At 33.0% G+C, this 23872-nt stretch overlaps 1 long non-coding RNA gene across 1 annotated transcript; it reads right to left on the bottom strand.

The window, feature by feature from the left end:
* Positions 1-1893: 1893 nt before the first annotated feature.
* LOC132753966 (uncharacterized) lies at positions 1894-23063 on the bottom strand. The gene is made up of 3 exons (XR_009629029.1): positions 22933-23063; positions 4581-4697; positions 1894-1963 (listed from the first exon to the last, which is right to left on the bottom strand). It is a non-coding gene; the product is annotated as an uncharacterized LOC132753966 (long non-coding RNA).
* Between the last annotated feature and the right edge of the window lie 809 nt (positions 23064-23872).

The raw sequence follows: 23872 nt of genomic DNA, 5'->3' as shown, positions 1-23872 counted from the left end.
TATGTTTTTTTTATGTTTTATATATATATATATAATTTTATGTATACATGTAAAGATGAGACTGAAATAAAAAATAAAGATACCTTTTCGAATGTGAAAAAAAAAAAAAGATGAACTGTTGTTTTGTTTATCAATGCATATATAAATATCTTTATCTCCTTACGGAAGCAACATTTTAAATTGTATATTTCCATCACCGTTGTATCTGTCTAAACAATTATGTGCACCTGGACTTTTGCATGGCATAAACACATTAGTTGTATAGTTCGGTCGATGGTCTTTTTTGTCCTGTATGCCTCCAGTGATATTAGCATGTCTGTACAACTCTTACCATATCTATTCTTAAAAGCCAAATCCAGGGTTTTCTTGGGGCATTTGACCATTTGTCCAGTAAATAAAAACTTTTGTAGGAGGATATACCACTTTTGACAAGCTTCTCACTGTCCAAATTCAGGATGACCAAGCAAAGTCACCATATTGACCTTTGTAATAAATTTCGAAAAAAATCGGCTCATGTATAATTTCACAACATTTTAGGTGAGAATTTTAACCGGTTTTAATTGGAAAGTTTTAAATCCATTTCAAGCTTGCTGACATGACATGAACAATTTTTTCAGAGAAAATCGCAAATCGTAGGTCTATGTCCCAGGGGAAGATTTTTTCCCTAAAATTTGACCAGCTCCTAACCCGGTACCTTCCTCAAATTCACATATGGTACCACTTTTTCTCACACATTTGGCATAATTTAGTTTAATACCATCACTGTATAGTTTCAATGCACAAGGTGACAATGCTTTTCGTTTGGTTCAATTGTTATCTTAACGTTTTTTCACAAACTTCTATTTTATCGTCTGACCATTTGGCGTACTGACTTTGAAAACATCTCCAACTGTTTTCAGAAAATTCTGTCCAGTTTGAAACTCGACTTAGTGCTTTTGCTATCTATAATGAAACATTAGATGTCTGGGACAAACAATTGTTTTCTCCGGTTTGACCTCGGGCAATTTCTGAGAAACCATTTCGTATATCCCCATTAACTTATCTTCAAGAACCTTTATTTTTTTCAATTAAGTATTTAGCAGTCGTTATAAAACGGACCTTTTGAATATAATCACAAAACAAAAACATTATGAAAGGGGATTCAATCATATCCCTCCATATACTTTCAAAGTGTAAATTTTCTAATACACCGACTGGGAAACATCCTTTTCCTTTCCAATGGACCATTTATTCACGAAACGCCACAACCCCAGCTATTACATTTATACTTTCTATTTTCTTCTAACTAGTTCTTTCTTAACCTAGGAATCGTTTAGGTTGAAATGTATTCAATTTTTCTTGCAACTAAAACATATGGAGTTTTTAATCTTTTATCAAACTGTTTCAGTTAGACCCCTCAGACTGATATTTAGATGAATTAATTGTCACCCCCTCGATAATTATTTACGAGATTATTCGGAAAACTTTCTATGTTGACTGCTATTAAGATAATAGCGTCTTTCATAACGCTATCGACTGAGGATAATAAAATTATCCAATAAAAAATCTGCTAATAAACTTTCGTTGCCACTTGTATTTGCTATATATTTTATAAACAGTTACCAGTTTTGTAACAGGTACACCATAAGAACAGTTGTCAGTGACAAATCCTTCATAATACATTGGGTACCCGTGTAATCCACCTTTTATAACTTTCCTCACATATATGTTTAGATTTAACACTTTGTCTTTTAATACACATTTTTAGAATCCACTTTTGATATCTTCAAAGAATATTGTTCATGATAGAAATAGCTTTATTCAGATGTAATATGAAGTCCTTAGACCCACGCACGTGTTTCTTAGCACTGTAAATGACTTTGGCAAGGGCTATAATCTTTTCTTTAGTTCCCTTTTTCTGTTAAATTGTCTAAATCGAGGTGCATAGGAAGATGTCTGACCATCCTTGAGGTTCAACATATGGCTGTTAAAATAAATAAATAAATAAATAAAATAAATAAATAAATAAATAATAGATAAAAAAAATAAATAGAACTGATTAAATAAAATAATAAATGAATAACAAAATGATTAAACATTTTTAAAATATATAAATGAATAAATAATTAAAGTAAATAGATAAATTAAAAATAAATAAATAATAAATAGATAAAATTAAATAAATAAAAAAAAAAATAAATAAATAATGAATGAAATGAATGGATGAATAGATAAATGAAACGAATGTATGAATGAATAAATATATAGATAATAAACAAATAAATAAATAAATCAAAAAATAAATAAACAAATAAATAAATGAGTAAAGTATATTTGATCAATCAAACTAAATAAATGAATAAAAATAAATCGATTAAAAATAAACAAATAAATAGATAAATAAATAAAAAATGAATGAATGAATTAATTAATGGATGGATATTAATGAATGAATGAATGAATGAATAAATAAATATATTTCAAAATAAATAAATGAATAAACAAATTAATCAAAATAAATTAAATAAATAAATAGATAAATAAATAAACAAGCAGATTATCATAGTATTGCAAGCAATCCATAAGTCCCCTACCGGTAAGACCCCATCAACATTCTGAAGGGGCCATTGGGCTATTCACTTAATGTTTCAAATTTTTCTCTATTTTAAAGTAAATTTGTTTGGAAAAGTTCTTTAAAAGTTGATCACAGGAAACAGTTTTCATGAACAGACAGACAGACAGACTGAAGACACTCTAAAGTTCATATTTGAAACATCCCTGTTACCAAAATATAACATTTTTTAAAAGCAAAATTCGTTCTTAAAGAGGAGATAACACTTGAATTAAAAAGAATGTAATTCATAAAAAATTTTCAGCTCATTTTGACTAATCACAAATAATGTTATATTTGCATGTTTTAAGCCTTATTTGTTGCCAAGGAACAACCAATATTTTTTTTTCAAAATAGGAAGAAATATAAGACATGGCATAAAATTTCCAGACTGCCATCTACCCATATTTCCAAGTTTCATAAAAATATTTCCATGTACTTTTTGACCGTTATCACTGGATTTAGTTTATGTGTAAAATTTGCCATATTTTCAGTCTAATGTGTTGCCATAGCAACCAGAATTTTCAACATAGGAAGAAAAGAAAAAGACTGCATAATCATCAGGGGACTGCCATTCTACCCATATTACAAAGTTTTATAAAAAATATTTTTATTACTTTTTGCGTTAACACTGGAAGCAGTTTATGTGTAAAATTTGCCATATTTTCAGTCTATTTGTTGCCTTAGCAACCAGAATTTTTCAACGTAGGAAGAAAACAAAAAGATGTGCATAATTTCCAGACTGCCATCTACCCATATTTTAAGTTTCATAAAAATATTTCCAGTACTTTTTGCGTTATCACTAAACCCAGTTTATGTGTAAAATTTGCCATATTTTCAGCCTATTTGTTGTCATAGCAACCAGAATTTTCAACATAGGAAGAAAAAAAGACGTGCATAATTTCCATACTGCCATCTATCTTATATCAGTTTCATAAAAATATTTTCAGTACTTTCAAGTTATCGCAGGATCCAGTTTATGGACGACTGACAAACAGACGGACGGCGTACGGACAGACGGACGGACGGAGGGTAAACCTAAAGTCCCCTCCGGTAAACCGGTAGGGACTAATCAATGATTAAAGTAAATAGAATAAATTGAAAATAAATGAATAATAAAAAAATATACATACGCATGAACGGACGGGACAATGGATGGGCGGGCGGACAAGGGTAAATTTAAATGCCCCTTATAGTGAGTGCACAATAAATAAATCAATCTTTCCCTAAAAGAAATAAATTAATAGATAAATGAATAAAATATAATAAATGTCGAGTTATTGGTTTTATTCATTTGTATTGCTTTTAAATGGCAACGATACCTAAAATACACAAAGTTATCGCCCCCCCCCCCAAAACAAAAACAAAAAACAAAACAACAAAAAAAAAAAAAAAAAAAAAAAAAAAAAAAAAAAAAAAAAAAAAAAAAAAAAAAAAAAAAAAAAAAAAAAAAAAAAAAAAAAAAAAGTAGTTTTATAGCCCCAAAATATTAAGTAGGAAAATGGCAAAAAGTGTTGGGGAATTAAGTCTTAAATATTAAATACTGGAAAACGAATTATGGTTCTTGGAGAATGTAATTTACCTAAATATAATCTACCAATGTATGAAATTTTGTTCAGGATTCAGAGAAAAATTAAATATATTAGAACTTGTTTTACTTAATTAAAGTGAATCGGTCTTTAGTGGAAGGTTTGTAAAACAAATAATAATAATAAGGTTGATAATATTTAGAATGAGACATAACAGCGAACCACGAAACAATTATACATGGAAGTTGTTGGCAAGTGTGAAATACATGATCCTATATATTTATATATGCAGCTAATAAAATGATAAACATAAAATACATATCTATTCTGTTTATCAATATTTGAAATTCTAATGAACATGTTGCCCACAGTAGACCAGTCGACCTTGGAATATAATGTGGCAATAGATTCTTGGTCATATTATTATAATGAATTTAGAAATAAATATAAATTTTTCTTACCTTTATTGTGCAATCATTATACACGAAATGTTCATGTATAACAACGAAAGAGCACAAAACAATATCATGCCAAGAAAACAGCTTCAGTCTTGAATCTATATCTTTCATTTTTGCTTTCTGAAAAGAAAGAAGAAAAAACAAGTTCATGATTGAATGTCCATTTGTCTTTATCTTACGCCATATTTAGACATTTTATCATATATTCATACTTGACATAACTTTTAAATCACATTTGTACACAAAATACATTTACACCGAAGGTATCAACAAACAGATATTTAAGGACATCGGCCAAAAATAAAATTTCGCATGAGCTTAAAATTTTTGAAAAACTAATTTTTGCACGTTCCCCTTTTTCAAATTTACCCCCTGTATTTTTATTTTCCCCAAAGTAAATTGAAAAGGGATCGGTCAATAAAATTTAAAGATGCATGTTTAAAAGTAAACAAACCCATTTTCAGCAACATTGACTCCTAAAGTTAGGGGGACCCCAAAAATTTCCCTTTTGGGGATTTTTTTTTTAATTTAAGTTTAAATTTATAACTCCATTTAAACATTGAAAACTTTCCATTAAAAATTTTTTTAAAACTAAAAATAAAAAAACATCAGGCTGTTTTGAGCATAATGTTTAAAAACTATTTAGCGCCCGTAACCTTTGGGGCCCCAAAATGACATTTTCTCAACCCAAAGGTAAAAGGACAATTCAAGGGATTTTTCTTTTTAAACAGGAAAAAGTCTAAAAATGTAAAATGTATTTCAAGCACATGTGACCTTGATCCAAGTGACGCTTTTTGTTTCATCCCAAAGATGTAAAAACACCTACAGAACGCAGGACGTTCCTTTAAACAGGAAAGACATCAGTTTGTAAATAAAGTTAACAGTAGCTAAAGTAAATCAAAGCACAGAAGGCGCTGAAATTGCTTGGGTCTCAGAATGTCAGAAAGGTGAGGGTTGTGAAATTACAGCAAAAACATGAGTTGCCTTCACTGGGATTTGAACTCCAGACCTCTAGCTTCCTAAACGAGCGTGTAAATCCCTCGACCACGGGTAAGTTATAAGATAACAGCCTGAAGAAAATCTTATTGTTCCAAATTAAGGTTTGTAACCCATATTAATTTCGAGATATTTCGTTCACGGTAAACCTGTTGCTTAACACTGATGTAAATAATCATTGAGCTTAATATATGCATGTATATATGAAAAGAATTACACAATATTAGAAATCTTCGACCAATTGGGAACTATTTTTTCTTCCCCGAGAAGGCTTGAAAAATTATGCGGCTGTCATTTGACAATCTTTACACAATAATCTCCCCTTAATCTGCCCCGGACGGACAAATAATCAATCAGTCAATCAATCAATCAATCAATCAAACAAACGGAGGGTTCAATAACTATATGCACATTGGAGAACAAAAAGCACGTCAGGTAGACAATAAATGATTTGTCATTTTCCTAGAAATATATAGGTCGCAACCTACACGGCCTATCGAAAGCTACACTCCAGCACAATATTGTGCTTGTTTTTCCCCCTCATATATGTCATAGGGAACGTGAGAGATGTTGCATTTTAAGATAAGCTCGTATAAACAAGTTCAATCAAACTGAGTCTTCAACTTTCTTATAAAAATGATGTTTTCACTGCTACATATAGTAAAATATATGTATCATAAGGTAAACTCTTGTGGAAAACATTGTAACACTTTTATGAACTTTTCGAATATGCTATAAGATTACGTCAAGGGGAGGTTATTTCACAAATTTTATTTTCGCTGTTTATTTATGATGTTCTAAGAACAATATATCAGTTGTGACCTTCAAATAAATGGCATTATACTTATGCTATTACCTTTTGCTGATGACATGGTTATTCTAGGTAATTCAGTTTCAGAGTTCAATACAATATTAAGTCTTTTACATACTTATTGTAAAAAGTGGAGCTTAGAAGTCAATGTAGAAAGGACTAAAGTGGTTGTTTTTAGGAAACGTGGTGGGTTATTTTCAGGAGAAAATTGTTTGTATAGTGCCATAAAGCTAGATGTTGTGAATGATTTTAGTTACCTCGGTGTTATTTTAATTATACTGGTACATATACTTTAAATCAAGAGCAGTTTGTTTGAAAAGCTAAGAAGGCCCTGAATATTTTACTTATAAATTGAAAGAAAAACAATTTAAAACCTAAAATCTTATGCCAGTTATTTGATTCTTTTGTAGGTTTTTATTCTTTGTCATGCATTTGAAATAAAATACGGGGTAACATTAAGTCAAAGGAAATAAAAAAGTGCATGTCAGATTTTATAAAAATATGTTAAATGTTAGGTAAACTTAATGTAATGCAGCAGGTTTGTTTTGCGGAAAACTCGGACGTTAATTCTTATTTTTTAAAAGATATGTATAAATGATAAAATATTGGTTAAAGCAGGGTCTTTCAATTTGAAAGACACTGGTTAAAGCTACTACAAACTGACAATATTATTCTGAAAGAAATATATCACATGTCTTATAATGATTGTACAAGTGGTAAACAAATGTCAAACATATGTTGTACACTTATGGCTTGATGGGTGTATGGGAGAATCAAGGTTGTATATGTTATAAATCTTTTATCTCCGAATTTTAGAGCCTCTGTTCATAAAAAGGCTTAATTAAACCGGGACTGTAGCATTCTTATTGTTCCGTTTTGTGCTCATGCTAAGGCTTTCGTTTTTTCTATTTATGTAAGGTTATTAAAATGTTAGAAATGGCTGCACTAAGTAAACATGTTCTGTTAAAATAGCATTATTAATTTGTCTACGTGACCAGGAACAATCAAGTTCAATCCCCCTAAAATATTTTATCTAGATTTCATGGATTTTCTTTTATCGTGGTTACAATAGTATGTTTAAACCTGATAACATACCTTTGATTCGACAAATGTTTTTGCAGAAACGGCATGCAAATTTGTTTGCATTTTCAAACTGATTTGTGGAGGCCTTCATTTTAGCAAAGTAATTAAAATATGAAATGTAATAAAATTACCTTTTTTTCATAACAATCGATGCCCTGCCAAGCCGCATACTGATGACGTCACTTGCTTTTTATATTAAAATAAGTTTGATTAAAATAACTTTGATTTAACGTTCTTATGATTTAAAGGGACTTGGCTCAGGTTGCTTTAAAACGATGGGAAAGGAAATATTGTTCAATATTCGGATATGCCTTTTGACGTCGGTCAGGACTAATAACTTGTGTACACATTTTTCTTCGTGCATATTTCCTTCACAATACTCACTAATATCTGCCTCAACACAACTTTTCGGTGATTTAATCCACCTTTTAAATCAGCAATGGGGACACTTATAACATTGCAGAAACAATGCCATTTCTGGAAATGTATATCAGTGACATAAGCCTCATTGTTTATGTTGTATAATATATTGTACTTAACGCTTTGAAGCAAAAAGAAAAACAATGAACTTAAGGTACGAACAATTGTCATAAGCTGTAACATTAACGTGTTTTCTGCTATTTGAGACAAGGCAACAACAACGTATTCAATCAAAACAGATTTAAAGGTCAAGATGTAGATCATAGCTAGTCCATTTTGAAAACAGTACGTCATCATTTTTATAGCGATAAATTGTGTAACAATTTAGGTTTTTTCATGTTTCTGTTTGAAATACTAAATGTCATATTTCTCAATTTTAAATATTTAGACTATATTTACTTGGTAACTCAACGTTATTATTTTCCAATGAACAAGAACATTTAGAAAATGATGAATGCACACATCTTAATTGATTTTTATGTGGCTTTTTGCAGAAATGAGTAAAATAATCTGTTCTACGTAAAAATCTACATATTTTACATAATGACCACAAAAAAATTGTTATTTCTTAGTGGATTGTGATAATTTTTAATGGGAAAGTCGAAAAAGCCAATCAAAGGTAAACGGATAAGTGGCGTTAGCAATGACCGGCGTGCGAAAGTAAAAAAATGGCGGACTTAGTCTACGCGTAAGTGACACTTTGCATTCAGTCAATAATATTCTCTTCGAAGATGTTACCTTAAATGACATTGTATTTCTGGCAGACACTTACAATAGTATATGATACGAAACATGGCATACATTCAGGTAGATTTAAAAGATGATAACCCCACCCTCCAGTACAGATATACTCAATTATCTAATAGGGAAGAACAAGCGAGCCATAGCTATAGATATTAAAGCGATTCAGTACTCTCGACTCTTTACAAAAAAAAGTCACAAATTTTGAGTCTTATCTTAAACACCTGTGATCATAAGTGTATTATAACAATAATTCTATGAAAGAAAATACGACCAAACTGACCGACGGTGTAGAAAGTCTTCAATTGTAGCTTAACCAAACACAATGTGAAATATCAAAACTGCAAACAGACAAGATCAATATTGAAAAATATTTATTATATGTTCAATCCAGTCAATGAGAAACAATTTAGTGTTTTCAAGAATACAGGAGTCCGAGCACGAGAAACCCGAAGATTGAGAGGGAATGGTACGCCAGTTCATGGTAGAAAAGTTAAAGATGACTCAAGATACTGTGGATAGTATTGGTCAGGACGCAGCTTGTAAGACATGAAAGTAAAAGTGTATGTTGCTAATGGGCTTTATTTTATGCCAGTAAATCGATACCGTTTTTCATGGAGAAATTTTGTATGTCTGAAATGGGGAACCAATTCGCCATACATAATAACGGTCAAAAACAAGCTCTTATGGTCCGAGACAAACTCTTGCGATTAACAAAGTCTGATTTAACAAAAAAGTCGCCCCGTACATATAATCAAAGATGTTGTATTTTCGGTCCTTGAATATCGTTAAATACGTCATTATTGCTGTGTGTTCATGTTATGTGGTATTTTAGTTTCTTCTATTTGACCTTTTTTCAACTTGGGTGGTTACGGTATTCCTACTTGAATACTGTATAATCACTCTAAGGATATGTTGCCTGAATTTTTAAATTTGTCTTTTGACGTCAAACCGAGCCTGCAACATTTTCAATTTTGTCGCGTTGGGCTTTCTTTAGGGATTCTTATTTCACTCTATTTTATCGCCACATCAGCGTTGTTTGTGCCGTGTGGAGGCTGTAAAAAGTCGCCCCGTACATTCAATCAGGGATGTTATATTTCCGATCCTTAAAGATCGTTCAGCACGACATTATTGTTGTGATTGTGGTATTTTAGTTCTATCTATTCGGCATCTTTCTTGTTGGGTGGTTCCAGTATTCCTCACTTGAATACTGTTGAATCACCCTTAGGATATGAGGCCTGCTATTTAAATTTGCCTTTTGACGTTATATCTGTGATATGCAGGCTTCATAACCTCAGATCCCCTTTCAAAATTCCATTTTATTTAGTTCCGCCCATTGTTTTCTCGTTTAGGGCACACGCATTTTTTTACTTTGGGACCATATGCCGCTTTTCATGGAATGGCACTAACGTGTCACATTGAAGGTTCCATGATAACCGCCATATGAAATCATCTGCGGATGTTTCAAAATTCAACATTTTACCAGTCCATGTTAAATGTTGAATTCTGCTTAAGCCGGTGTTAGAGGGCGTGGACGATAGTTTGCACTTGATAGTACCGTCCATGAACAGGCTCAATCAAACCGAGCCTGCAACATTTTCAATTTTGTCGATTTGGGCTTTCTTTAGGGATTCTTATTTCACTCTATTTGTAATCAGACATCGCAATCACCGGTTTAGCAAATCGGTGGGAACTATGGTTGGCTCTTTCTCGATCCAGTGGACTCTTTGACAGAACTGGGAAATCTGTAAACGAGAAAGCTAGATCATTCAGTTTACCTGGGATATGTTCACAGCGGACCACTATATTAAATTTCATACAAGCAAGCACTAGGCGGCGCACCAGATAATTTTATGTTCATCTTTACATGATTGTTTGTCTATAATATGAACAACTGCATAATTGTCTGACAGCAGCAAAATACTTATATTTTTTAGTCTTTCACCCAATACTTCTAAAGCTAGTACAAATGAAAATGATACTTTAAATGTTATATTATTGGCCATTAAACGATCTGGCCCTGAACCATAAAACCAGTGTTTGTCTAAGATTGTGCCATAGCCAATTGAACCTGATGCATCTGTTAACAATTGGAGTGAATTTATGATCTAATAAAATGTGTTTCCCGTTAAAATGCTCAACAATAATGCGCCAAGCTTCGATGTCACAACGCCCTTCTTTTGAAAGAGTAACACTGTGATACGGTTTGACAATTCCTTTGGTAAAATCGGTGAGACGTCTTAGAAAGGCTCTTCCAGGTAACACCAATTAGCAACACAATTCGAAAGACCTATTATTAGTTCACATATTTTAATTTTATTTTTACCTTTATAAGAGGTGAGAGTGACCTTAATTTTAGTAATTTTTCTGCTGGTAACCTTGCTTCCATTTTAAATGAATCAATCTATAAACCCATCAAAGTTATAACGTGTGTAGCGTTTACGAATCCTAAAGCTTTACAAAGGTCTAAGAAGACCTGTAAATGTGTTTCACATTTCTGCTTGGTCACTTCTAAAATACGGAAGTCATCTAAAATATGAATGATATGGGGGATTGCCAATTTTGATTTAAATATCCATTTTACTTTTTGCACTGAAACTATAAAAAAATAGCACAAGATGAACTGTCGCCTATTGGTAGACATCGGTCGTAAAAATATTGACCTTTGAATTTAAACCCAAAGGACTGATAATCTAGCGGATGGATTGGAATAATTCTTAAAGCAGATTCAATATCTGTTTTTGTCATGAAACAACCTTAACCTAGGTTTCTGACTTTCTCATCTGCTTGGTCAAAAGTTGAATATTGGCTGTAGCCAGCTCAGGATCAATTTTGTCATTAATGGAACTGTCATCAGGATAACTTAGATGGATTATATGAATTCTTCTCTTTTTTGATACAAGGCGAATAGGGCTGAAACAAAAAATATTGAAAGGTGAGCTTGAAAGAGGGCCAGTTATACGTTTGGACCGTAAATCTTTTTGCAATTTTTCGGCTAATATATTTGGTAACACAAAGCATTTTTTTTTGTTTCGAAGGAATGTCTTTGACCAATATAACCTAATCTGAACCCTTTGGGAAAACAATTAAGTAAATATTGTGCAAATTGATAGCATTTTAACCAGAAAGCTAACGGTTTGACTGACTTTTACAAGGGTTATGTTAAAATGAGATTTAGCAGATTTTGCCCTTTGCAATAGCCGCAGATGTGTGGGAAACATTTGATGGCATTACAGAAACCTATTGAAGGGCCAGCATGTGTTTGGCAAGAATTCTGAACCAAGTCTTTTGTGTTAGTTTGGCCTATTTTAAGGGTCGCCAAAGCGGCGTCCATGACGAAAGGGCTGGACCGAAATGGGTTGTTGTGACTCTTACCCAAAATTTCATATGAATTTGATCCCAAGGGATGGAAGAGAAATTCCTTTTGCTTAGAAATTGGAAATCATATCGAGACCATGCACCATTTCTATGTTTAGCAGCCAAGTCTCTTATCACCCCCCCCGTATTTCATTATGGCTGCAGTCTCTAATGGATATTTCAATGTATGGACTGCAAAAAAACCCAAAAAAATATTCATTGTTCAATATGAATAATTTTTTGTTTACTAATGGAAGGGACAATGTTGATAAATGAGCCCCCTTTTTATTAATTTGAAACATGAAAAATGAGTCGTTTTGATCTAAAAAAATATATGTATTCTTCCAAATTTTCTTTTGGATCTTTTTATCAAAGAGAGAATGAAGTGAAATGTAATGACTTGTAATTTTGTTGTGATTAATGCTTCCGAGGGATCACTTTGTTTCCAGATTTTTATACTTCACAACAGCGGGTGTCAAGTGCTGTGTGGCAGCTGTAAAAAGTTGCCCCGTACTTCACTTCAGTGTTGTTATATTTTTCTGGTCCTTCGGGATCATTGATGCCAGCACTATTAAGTGTTGAGAATTGAGTACCGCTCAAGCCGGTGCTAGGGGGCGTAAGGGATGTTGCACTTATTCATTATCCCTCATGTACGGACTCAATCAAACCGAGTCTGCAATTCTCTTGTAATTTTGTTGTGATTAATGCTTCCGAGGGATCACTTTGTTTCCAGATTTTTGACAAGGACCGTACCCTGTTACCTGTAAAATATTGGGCTTGTCCATCCAAAAACTCTTCGTCCAATGAGTCGGGATCATCTGGTGAGCTAGATGCTGACGAGTCTTCCTCGCTGTCTCTGAATTTAGCCTGCGTTTTTTACTTTTTACCCCTTTTTACGTTTCTTGTTTGATTATTCATCTGATGTACTTGTATTATCTTCAGATTCATCTGAGATGAAAGGTGACCGGGACGTGGAAGGGGTTAGGTTTGATCTTTTCACTGAGTTTCTCTGCTATTTTTTTATGTTGCAGTTTTTATTTATATCGGATGCAAGAACGGACCCAGTGTCTGATTCCAATTCGTTGGACTCATTTTGTAAGATATCCACTTCCGGTTGGTGTGTTTCCTTACTTGAAGACTCCGATGGACAACATGACGCCACACAGTTTCTTTTTATTTTTGGAGTTTTTTTCCTCTAATACTTTTACAACCTGGAGAAAAAATATTAGTTTGATGCAAAAAAAATTAAAGTAGAATATGACAGCATCATGTCTGTGCCCTTAAAATATGTCTAAGATATTCCAGACTTCTCAGGTACTAGTCTGGAAAAATAATAGGTAAAAATGTAGGTACCCCAGATTTTAGATTGCAATACAAAAATCTTATTTAGTATTTCTGAAAGTATCTTCACTTGTCATTTCATAGTTTCATTGAAACGGCAAATCAGAATGATCAGCATCTCATAATGATGTAAATTGCTAAAACTTAGGCCTTTTTTCTGAATATTACAGTGCCAAATAATGAGATATGCTGATGTACTCGTAATTACTCAAGATATATAGTATTACATTCTAATCTTGAGAGATCATCTGTTAACTATAAATAAATGTTGATATAACTTTCTGGTCTACTCAGGTTCTAGCCTGGAATCATAACATCTTAAATATAGTACTCAGGTTTGAAGCTGTAAATATCAATGAAAAAAGAAAAACACCGGTTCTATTTTGAAATTATCCATTTTTATATTTTTAGGTTCTATCCTTGAGGTGAATGTAAGCACAAGTTTACAAAAAACTCAAGTACTTACCTGGAAATGTGCCTGAAGTAACATTACTTGCGCCTTGAGGAATGCATAGTAGAAAGAAAAAAAATGTTCAAACCTGGAATTAAGCATAACAAAATTATCAAGTTCTATCTTGGAAATAAATGTAAACACAAGATTACAAAAAAACTCACTAGCCTGGAAATGTGTATGAAATAACTTAATAGGTGTACACTGGTACAATAATTCAAAACTCAAGAACTAGCCTAGAAATGTGCATGAAATAAGTGCAATCCGGTCTTAACCTGGTCTGTATAAAGTTCTCAGGTTCTAGCCTGGAAATGAATGTAAGCACGAGATTACAAAACTTAGGTACTTGCCTGAAAATATGAATGAAATAGGTGAACACCGGGTTTAGCCTGGTTGTGTGTCTAAACCTCTAAGGTTCAAGCCTGAAAAACTCCAAAACTTGGAAATGTGCATAAAATAAGTAAACTTATTCTAGCCTGGAGATCTGCATAAAAAGGAAAATATATGTTATACTTTGGAAGTGTGCGTAATAAACATCTCAGGTTCTTGCCTGGAAGCGGATGTATGAACAGTATTTTGAAAAACCAACAACTTAGGTTTAGTGGAGGTTTGATGCCAACACTATAAAGTGTTGAGAATTGAGTACCGCTCTGAGAATTGAGTACCGCTCAAGCCGGTGCTAGGGGGCGTGAGTGATGTTGCACTTATTCATTATCACTCATGTACAGACTCAATCAAACCGAGTCTGCAATTCTTATGTTATTGTGTTGTGATTAATGCTTCCGAGGGATCACTTTGTTTCCAGAATTTTGGATGAAATAAGGAAAATCAGGTTCAAGCCTGAAAGAATGCAAAGTTCAGGGGCATATTACCGACTTGTGATATACCTTAGAGGGGGTTATTTGCTCGAAAGTATCTTGTAGATGTCAATAATATTGACAATATAAATCCAAATACTTTAGACGCTAGCATTTATAATTAACGTCAATAATGCGAGAAATCGATGATCCGTTATTTAGTAAAACTGGTTCGGCCAAGACTGTCGTAATGCGCGTAATGCCTTTATAAACGCATTAAGCAGTTTCTATCGGGTAAAATGTGTAGAAATATGTCATATAATTACGAGAAAACTCCAACTTATAAACGATTAATTCGAAAGTAAAATGTCGTCAAATTGTAGATTTACGTTCTTCGAAGCCCAAAGATATCTGGCGATTGTTTAACAAAAAGACGAGTAATCCTGCACGTTCTATTGATTTGGATGATTATTTGTTGTCGTTGCAGGATAGCCTTGTAACTGAGAATGATTGCGTTTTATAATGATAACGATTTTAACGCTACCTCATGTAACTTCGCTGAATAAATAAAGTTTTGAATGATAAAGGCAGATTATAGTGTGGTTTTATCGGCCTCAAGAAGGCTTTGACAATGTTAATCATTGCATACGTTGATCAACCTTGAGAAATTTATCTATTAATATTTTGCCTTGTGTAAGACTCTAGTTTATTGAGTGATATTTTGCAATGTATTTTTGTAAAATTTATTTTCCTGTTTGCATTTCGATATAGTTTTGCACAAGTTAAATAATTTATTGTAAACACTTTAAGCGTACAACTTAATAGAAGGGCGAATTTATTGAAATCTATGATAACATTACAATTCTGTATGACGGAAAGAACTTAAATATACAATGTTCAACCTCCATTTAATTAACACTCATGGAGCGTTAATAACCAGTTTTTTGTATCTTTTTTTCTTTATTTATTTGCCTTTTCTGTTTCTATACTTCTACTGTCACGTATACATTGTAATGTGCATAATGATGATCTGTAATTATAACTGGTCAAATAAAACAATGTATTGTTGTTGTTGTTGTTTATTAATAAGTGTATTACTTACATATGTCGATTCCGAACCTACAAGTCATATAGAAATAAGCCATCACCGTGAAATAAGTGATGACGCGAAATTAGAGAGATGATGTGTATACTATTGGGTAAGGCATTTCGTTTTGATGACGACGACGATGGTGAAGTTTATTTTAGTAAAAATGTATTAATAAAGCGATATTTCGACAAGTGGCCAATTATAATATTCAGTATGTTCCAGGAGCAAAATACCTTAGCCTCCTTTGAAACAAATAAAGACGAGTTCCGATGACAGTGACAATCAAAGCATTTAAACCACTGAGGTATACATTGCTTGATAATACAATCCATTTTTTGTCATCAAGGCCATGTTAACCTATTGACCTCAAAATCAATAGGGGTCATCTTCTGGCCAAGGTCAATGTACCTAACAAGTGACTCAAACTAAGGCTTATTTTTTCTAAAGTTATTAATGAGACAAGGAAGAGATGAAGTTTCTACACACTAGCGATGTTTGTTGCCAGGTAAGTTGCTAGATGAACAATACAGAAATCAATTTGTGAAACACCCGTTTATTGACTGCAATATAGAATATTTAAACAGTTATATTGGGTCTTCAGTGTTGCTATCTAATAAAAGACATGACCTGGCTTGAAGTTTATACAAAGAATTAATTGTATCATCCTACAAGACTTAATTACCAAATTAGAATGGACACGAGCAAAGATATTTTAAATTTAACTTTGCCTGCACCCTCGCTAATTAGCGTGTTCTCCCTCCGCGCCCCCATCGTTTTATTTCTTAAATCTCGCTCTGCGCCCGAAGTTTTATTTATTAAAACGCGCCTACGCTAATTAGCGTGTTTTCGCTCCACGCCCCCGCCATTTTAACTTAATTCTCGACTTTGCTTGGCGGGATCACACGATAATTCGCGGGGGCGCAGAGCTATGTTTTATTTATTTAACTTCGCCTGCATCCCTGCTAATTAGCGTGTTTTGGTTCAGTGCCACAACCGTTTTATTTCCTAAATCTCACTTTGTACCCCAGCGAGGCGAAGTTCTATTTATTAAACTTAGCCCTGCACCCCTGCTTATAAGCGAATTTTCGCCCCGCGCCCCCACTATTTTAACTTGTTACATCTCGATTTTTCGCTTGGCGGGTTCACGGGGCGAAAACACGAAAGGCACAAATCAGCCACCATACTCCTATGAAGTTTTGTTGAAATCTCACCAGCAGTTTGACCAGCGAAAGCTAGACAAGAGTTTTATATTCTTAGCTCTGATGGCCGTTTTGTGCAACGAAGCTGTATGCACCAGCAATATACACAACTAGGGATGGTAGGTACTGTAAAGTGATTGTGAAAGCCCACCAGCAGTTTGACCTGTAAACGCTGGACAAGATTTTTTTATTTTTTTAGCTCTGGTGGCCAATGTTTGTGCTGCCAAACGGAACGATTTGCATAATTTGGGACAGGACTGATCACTCTTATTAAGTTTCATTGGAATCCCGCTAGCAGTTTAACCTGTGAAAGCCAGACAAGAATTTTCTTTCTTGAGCTCTTGTGGCCATTTTGTACAGCGAAGAGGAACGTGATTGTGATATGCATAAATAAGCATGGTACTGATCACTCCTGTGAAGTTTCATGCAGTTTAGCCTGTGAAAGCAGGACTAGCTTTATACAGGCACAATTTATGGCACAAATCTGCCACCATAAGATTTAGTGCACACATTTATTTAAGTACATGCACAAATCTGCTATATAAAAAGTCTGTGGTCAGGTTGGCTCTGTCTGGGACCCTGAACTGGAGACCAGTGTCCCTCCCTTACAAAAATAACTTAACTATGCACATATTAGAATTAATCAAAATAATAATTCAGTATATGATATTTTCGGAACTGTATATTTTGCTAGATCCCAGTTTAAGGACATTTTCTATACTTTTAAGAACACTACTGATCTCTTGGCAATGGCAGTAATTTATATTGCCAAGGGAACCACCCTATACAATTTCAGCATGGACTCATATCATACCAGTTCAGAAATAAAAATATGTTTTGAAAAATACAGGAAATTAAAAGTTGCACCAAAGATTACCAAAATTGAATACAGATTCAATACAAAAATGAATTGGGGATAATTAAACAATGTTAAAAATGTATATATTGTAATACTGTTTGTTTCATAAAATGATAGGAAAATGAAATGGAACCAAAAGGATGGCGGATTGGTGAAGAGTTATTAGTCACTAGTTACTAAATCACTTATCCCTAAGGGTGCACATCCCATCAGGGACTTTAAAAGCTACAAATGTATGAAGCTAGCTCATTGACGGTTTTACTCAGGTGCAAGCTTCACGGTAGGGAATCACGTGACTTTTACGGTTACGCGTACAGACAATATGGCGGCCTAAAAACTTCGCTTCACATGTGTTTTTCAGGTAATTCTTTATTATATCCCTTTTACTTACATACGAGACCTGTTGCAGCCTACGCGGAATAAAGAATTATTGCCGCCTATACCTTAGTTTCCACCCCTGTGCTCATAGCTTTTACAAACACTCAAAAATTCAACAGAAATTTTCTATGTGAACAATTATATTTCGGGTAACATTCACGCAAAATTTGTATTTTTTATGAATTTGATTAAACTACGTCGAGTTAGCAAAGAGAAAATGTTCATAGAATTTCTTTATTTGAAAATGTAAATATTAGGCATGTTAAATGTTGACAGGTCATTTTCTATTCCATTACACGAGAGAAAAATGATTTGGGTAACTCCCACGCATACTTTAATTGTTGATAACTCCCACGCAATATTTTATGTGCAGGCAATATCTATGCTGGTCATTTTGACAAATGTTGTCCAACATTATCCACAACAACAGAACAATATGTGGTCAATATTTGAGACCTATCCGTGAATGAAATGTTTCCCACATTTATCACAAACAATATCCGAGATGGAACCTTCCATATCTGCAAAATATGAAAAATGACAACTGTAATTTTACTAATTAAAACAGAAATACAAAACCTCCTTCTAATATTTTAGACTTTTGTATCAAAACGCAACCTAATTGAATGATTTTGGTTTGGTAGGCCTTACGCGAAGTTATTGATGTCCTTGGCAATATATGATTTTACAAGCCATGCCTTTTTGAAATTTATTTATCATATTATTGTAACCTATAAGCAGATGAAGTGTTGTTCGCCCCATATAATTTACGTCCCAAGACGATTCGTCAATTTAGCTGTATTAATTTTATATCTTAGTGATAGTAAAATTTAATGTGAATAAGTTTGAAAAATACATTAAATCCATTGCATTATCAAAACAAATATTGATTAAACTGTTTGAGGTTAAATAATAAAGATGAGTGTTAAATTTTAAGTTCAATTGCCGTGAATTTATAGGGAATAATAAGTCTATTTTATATTCTAGATCCTGGTCCTGGCTGAAATTTAGAGTATTACAGTTGTAGCTTCTATACCATAAATTTAACATGGAAAGGACTGTTCTTGGAAAATGCTGACGTAACTGATGGGAGCAGTTTTTCCTACCAATCATAGGTCAGATTTAAATAGCTTCTTTTTAAAAAGTTTTTGTTGTTTTTTGTACATAATTTACTGTCAATATGAAACTTCAGCTGTATCTTAATTTCTATGCTTTTTTATTATGTAAATCTTAGAAGATGAGCATTTTAAGATAAAACAAATCACTAAGTTGATTAATTATATATAATTTGAGATTGACCAAGTCAACTAGTAACTTCTTATTTTATTTGCAGAAGCAGTAGAAGTATTCAAACACCATCATGAAACACTTAAGACATACCCAGAGAGCTCTAGAAGAAGTACTAGTGGTAGATTGGAACAGATTGTAGCTTAATTGTTAAACCAAAAGGACTTCTTAAATCGTTTGAATTTTAGCTACACTTGAACTGTAGTTTTGAAATAAAATAGCTGAAGTATTTAATAGTGTCTTGATTTTTTTGTTAAACTCTGTTACAGTACTTTGCTTTTAATTAGAATTAAAGTATATTGAAATGACATTGAAACTTCAACGTTGTGCCAACGTTGAACTTCAACGTTTTTTCAACTTTCAAATTCGAACATAAATCTAACGTTATTTCAACGTTTAAATCTGACCATACTTCAACGTTGTTCACCGTTGATTTGCCTGCTGGGTTACTTCTATCAAGGACCTATTGGCGGTATTTTTAATATTATTCAAAATTCTATGAAAGTTTGATGCTAAATGCATCAATCATGATTTTTTTCAATCAATATCTAGGCTATAACCTGCATAGATATTGCCTGCACATAAAATATTGCGTGGGAGTTATCAACAATAAAAGTATGCGTGGGAGTTACCCAAATTATTTTTCTCTCGTGTAATGGAATAGAAAATGACCTGTCAACATTTAACATGCCTAATATTTACATTTTCAAATAAAGAAATTCTATGAACATTTTCTCTTTGCTAACTCGACGTAGTTTAATCAAATTCATAAAAAATACAAATTTTGCGTGAATGTTACCCGAAATATAATTGTTCACATTGAAAATTTCTGTTGAATTTTTGAGTGTTTGTAAAAGCTATGAGCACAGGGGTGGAAACTAAGGTATAGGCGGCAACAATTCTTTATTCCGCGTAGGCTGCAACAGGTCTCGTATGTAAGTAAAAGGGATATAATAAAGAATTACCTGAAAAACACATGTGAAGCGAGATTTTTAGGCCGCCATATTGTCTGTACGCGTAACCGTAAAAGTCACGTGATTCCCTACCTTGAGATTGAGTCTGAAATGATATCTAAGAATTATCTTCAGTCTTACCTCCAGCTTCTTCCATATATTTTATTGAAAAACAAATCAGCAAAACAGATGTAGAGTAATTAATTTTATTAATTTCAAGTAAGGTATTGTATTTTACTGTTTACTATCATTATTGGTTTTGTGGGGTGAGGGTTTATAGTGAAACTTACACTGGAGAAGTCATACAGATCTTTATGTTTCTTTCTTCAAAGTTCAGACATTTATTATTTTCTAGCATGTTAGTGTATAGGGCAGCACAGTGCAGATAAAAGGTATCTATAAGTTTGAAGCACCTGACATTTTATAAGAAGGATGAAGGTTCAAGTATTAGCCTATGTGAAATTAATTAATCCACACTGGTGTTATCATTGTTATAAAACTTCTGTTGATAACTTTAACAAAAATCACAGGGATTATTTGGACCAATTAACAGATTGCGCCCGAAAGAACTCAGTCGAAAAATTTTAGGCCGAACGAGAGGATTTCAGTTGATAGATCCCTACTCTGACCTTTTATTTGAATAACAATAGATATAACCACAAACATTGCCATGTGCTCTTTTATTAACAAATATGTTGTGGTGAAATTCTTATTGTGTCCACTTATCTGATAATTTGAATCAGACAGTTCAGAGATTTATGAATTCGCTACTGAGCATTTGGATAATGCACTCATAGATGGACACCAACATTCACTACTATTATTTTTTTTCATTTTAAAAACCTAAGGATTGGCCTATTATTTCCTAACATGCAAAATATATTTATCCAAATTAATTTTGTAGAAAATCGAGAACATCCGAGCGGCAATATTAGACATATATTGGGAGTTATATGAAACCCGAAAATTGTTTTATACTCGTAAATAGACAAACACCTTCGTTTGAACCATTACTGTATCGATGAAATAAAATATTGACATTCTTCAATTTATGTGCAACAGGAAATATTCTCCACTAAAATAGTTTTTCAATAACAAGTAAAAAACTACAGTTACATAACATACCGCAAGCGAAACACCGTTCAAACACGATAAAATCAAACAAAGATAAAAAGACATTGATCATCAAGTGTTTAGCCTGTATTTAATTTCTGAAAATCGAACTTCGACCATTAATTATTTTTAACTGAAAACAATTTTAATGTAAGTAAAAATTGAGCGTAATTAAAAAAAACAACGTGATATTTTTAAGATTGTGACCAATGAACGATTATGTTAAAATACGTAAAATGAATGTTTATAAAACGCAAAAACTAATTCAAAAGCCATGCGCTTATACAAGGTAAAAAGATAACGCCGAACATTATCTAAATAACCTTGATCTATGAAGCATACAGCTAAATAAAAATGTAAAAGCTTTAAACGTTCATTTTAAATACATGATCTGCAAAGAAAGCATATGAATAACGTATATTGGGTTTATTAGAATTCTTATTGTCAATGCTACAATTTCAACTATTTTCCAATAAAGATTTTTTTAAAGTAATCAGAAAAGTAAAGTGTTTATCGAACTATGAAAATTTCAAGACTATAGATCAGCAATATACAAAAACGGGCGGTGATTTGGTGATCAAATGTCTGCTTCTCAGACTAGGTTAACTATTTAAGGATTTTTTCACAATCATTCTCTTAAACCTTGGGTATGTGCACCTCTTGGAGAAGGCATAGGGAATCAAGAACTAGGGATGGCGAAAAAAAAAAAAAAGATATAACAAAACTTGTACCTGCGGACCAGTTGCTGAAGTCCTGACGAAGGAAGTGGATTTACAGTGTAGGCAGAAACGACGAGGAAGGGCACTCGGGTGCATGCGCCCAAAGTACGATTCGACGGCGCCGTTTGTAGGCACATTTTCACTTTTCGGGGCTACATTTTTTCCATATTGTCTTATATAATTGTACATAAGGGTTCTTATTGGCGGACAGACAATGACCTGATTATGGCTAAAAATTCATATAAATCTTTGGGTACTACCCCCTGGAAAATATATGGGGGCCATTATCAAAATTAATGTTTTAAGGGCATGACTTGTGACATGTCCGGGGTCCGTACTCGATAGGGACAGCTTCTTTATGTGTCTTAATGGGCGGATTAACCCTTATTAAACATAGACTACATACATAGGCTTCTTCTCAGTGTAAGTGCCGGTGCAGAAAGTAGCCCCAAATGTTAAAAGTTAGATACAAACACTAAAAAAGTATTGTTTCAAAATTAAGTTAATACGTTACTAGTTTTCAGACACATGATTTATAATTAGACAATGGTGTAGAAAATTGATGATAATATTGCTTAAACATAATTGAGTAGGAAAATGATATTTAGAAAACATAACACTATTTATGTTATGTTTTAGTTTGTTCGTCTGTACCTAACAGTATCCGAGCTCCATTCAACTATTCAACCGACAGTAAATAGCCTGTTATTTTCAACAGCTGTGAATAACATAAATAATCTATTTAATATGTTTTACTTACATAAGACACTTTATAATCCTCTAATCTATTATTTTTTATCACACAATAACAAACTTAAAGTAACAGGTAGTTCTCGAGTCAAAATACTGCTTTACATTGCACGCAAAGAGACAAGGTCATTTCAACAGGACATTCGTTCAAGATTAGATTCTTATCTATCTATTTTACATTATGTCACGGCTTCTCACATGATATAATTACACGTAAATGTATCCCAAATAGGCTGACTTCTAGCTTTTCACAAGTTGTAAACGTCGTTTTCATTCTTTTCTTGTTATTAAAGTTATCGCGAAAATCTTATTCATCTGTAAACAAATTGTAAACTTCACTTACATGATGGACACAAACGCATAATGGCTCTGAGATTCCTGCTATAGTAAAAAAGGCACAATTGGTTAAGGCACGTTAGATTCTTTTACTAACCTGCATATTTTAAAAACATATTTTTAGATGTCTGCTTCAAAATGCTTCATGACAATAATCGAAACTCTTGGCCTTGTAATTTCAATCAAGAATTCTGGGCTATTAATGTTTTACTCGTACTATATAAATCTATGTAAATTAAGTGACCCCCAATAACAGGCCAGTTTTGACCCCAGGGACATGATTTATATAAATTTTGTGGGAATTGTAGTAAAACAAAATATTATATTATTAATATAAGTCTATATGAACTAAGAGACCCCTGGGTGAGAGTCAATTTTGAACCGCGTGTCATAATTTATATAACTTATGTTGAGGACCACAAGATGATGAAAAATATATAAACTCTTGGAATTGTACTTTCAGGGAATAATTTAAAAAACAGTTTTATTTTGCAAGTCTATGTTCACTGAGCGGCTCCCATTTAAGTGACCTTTTGACAGGCCGCATGAGCCAGATTAATATAATTTTTGAAATTGACCATAAGAAGGTGCTTCATGCAAAATATCTTACCTCT

This window comes from Ruditapes philippinarum, unplaced genomic scaffold, assembly GCF_026571515.1.
Source record: "Ruditapes philippinarum isolate M1 unplaced genomic scaffold, ASM2657151v2 ctg9735_1_1_1_1, whole genome shotgun sequence".
Taxonomy (NCBI): domain Eukaryota; kingdom Metazoa; phylum Mollusca; class Bivalvia; order Venerida; family Veneridae; genus Ruditapes; species Ruditapes philippinarum.
This window is presented reverse-complemented; position numbering and strand designations above follow the sequence as displayed.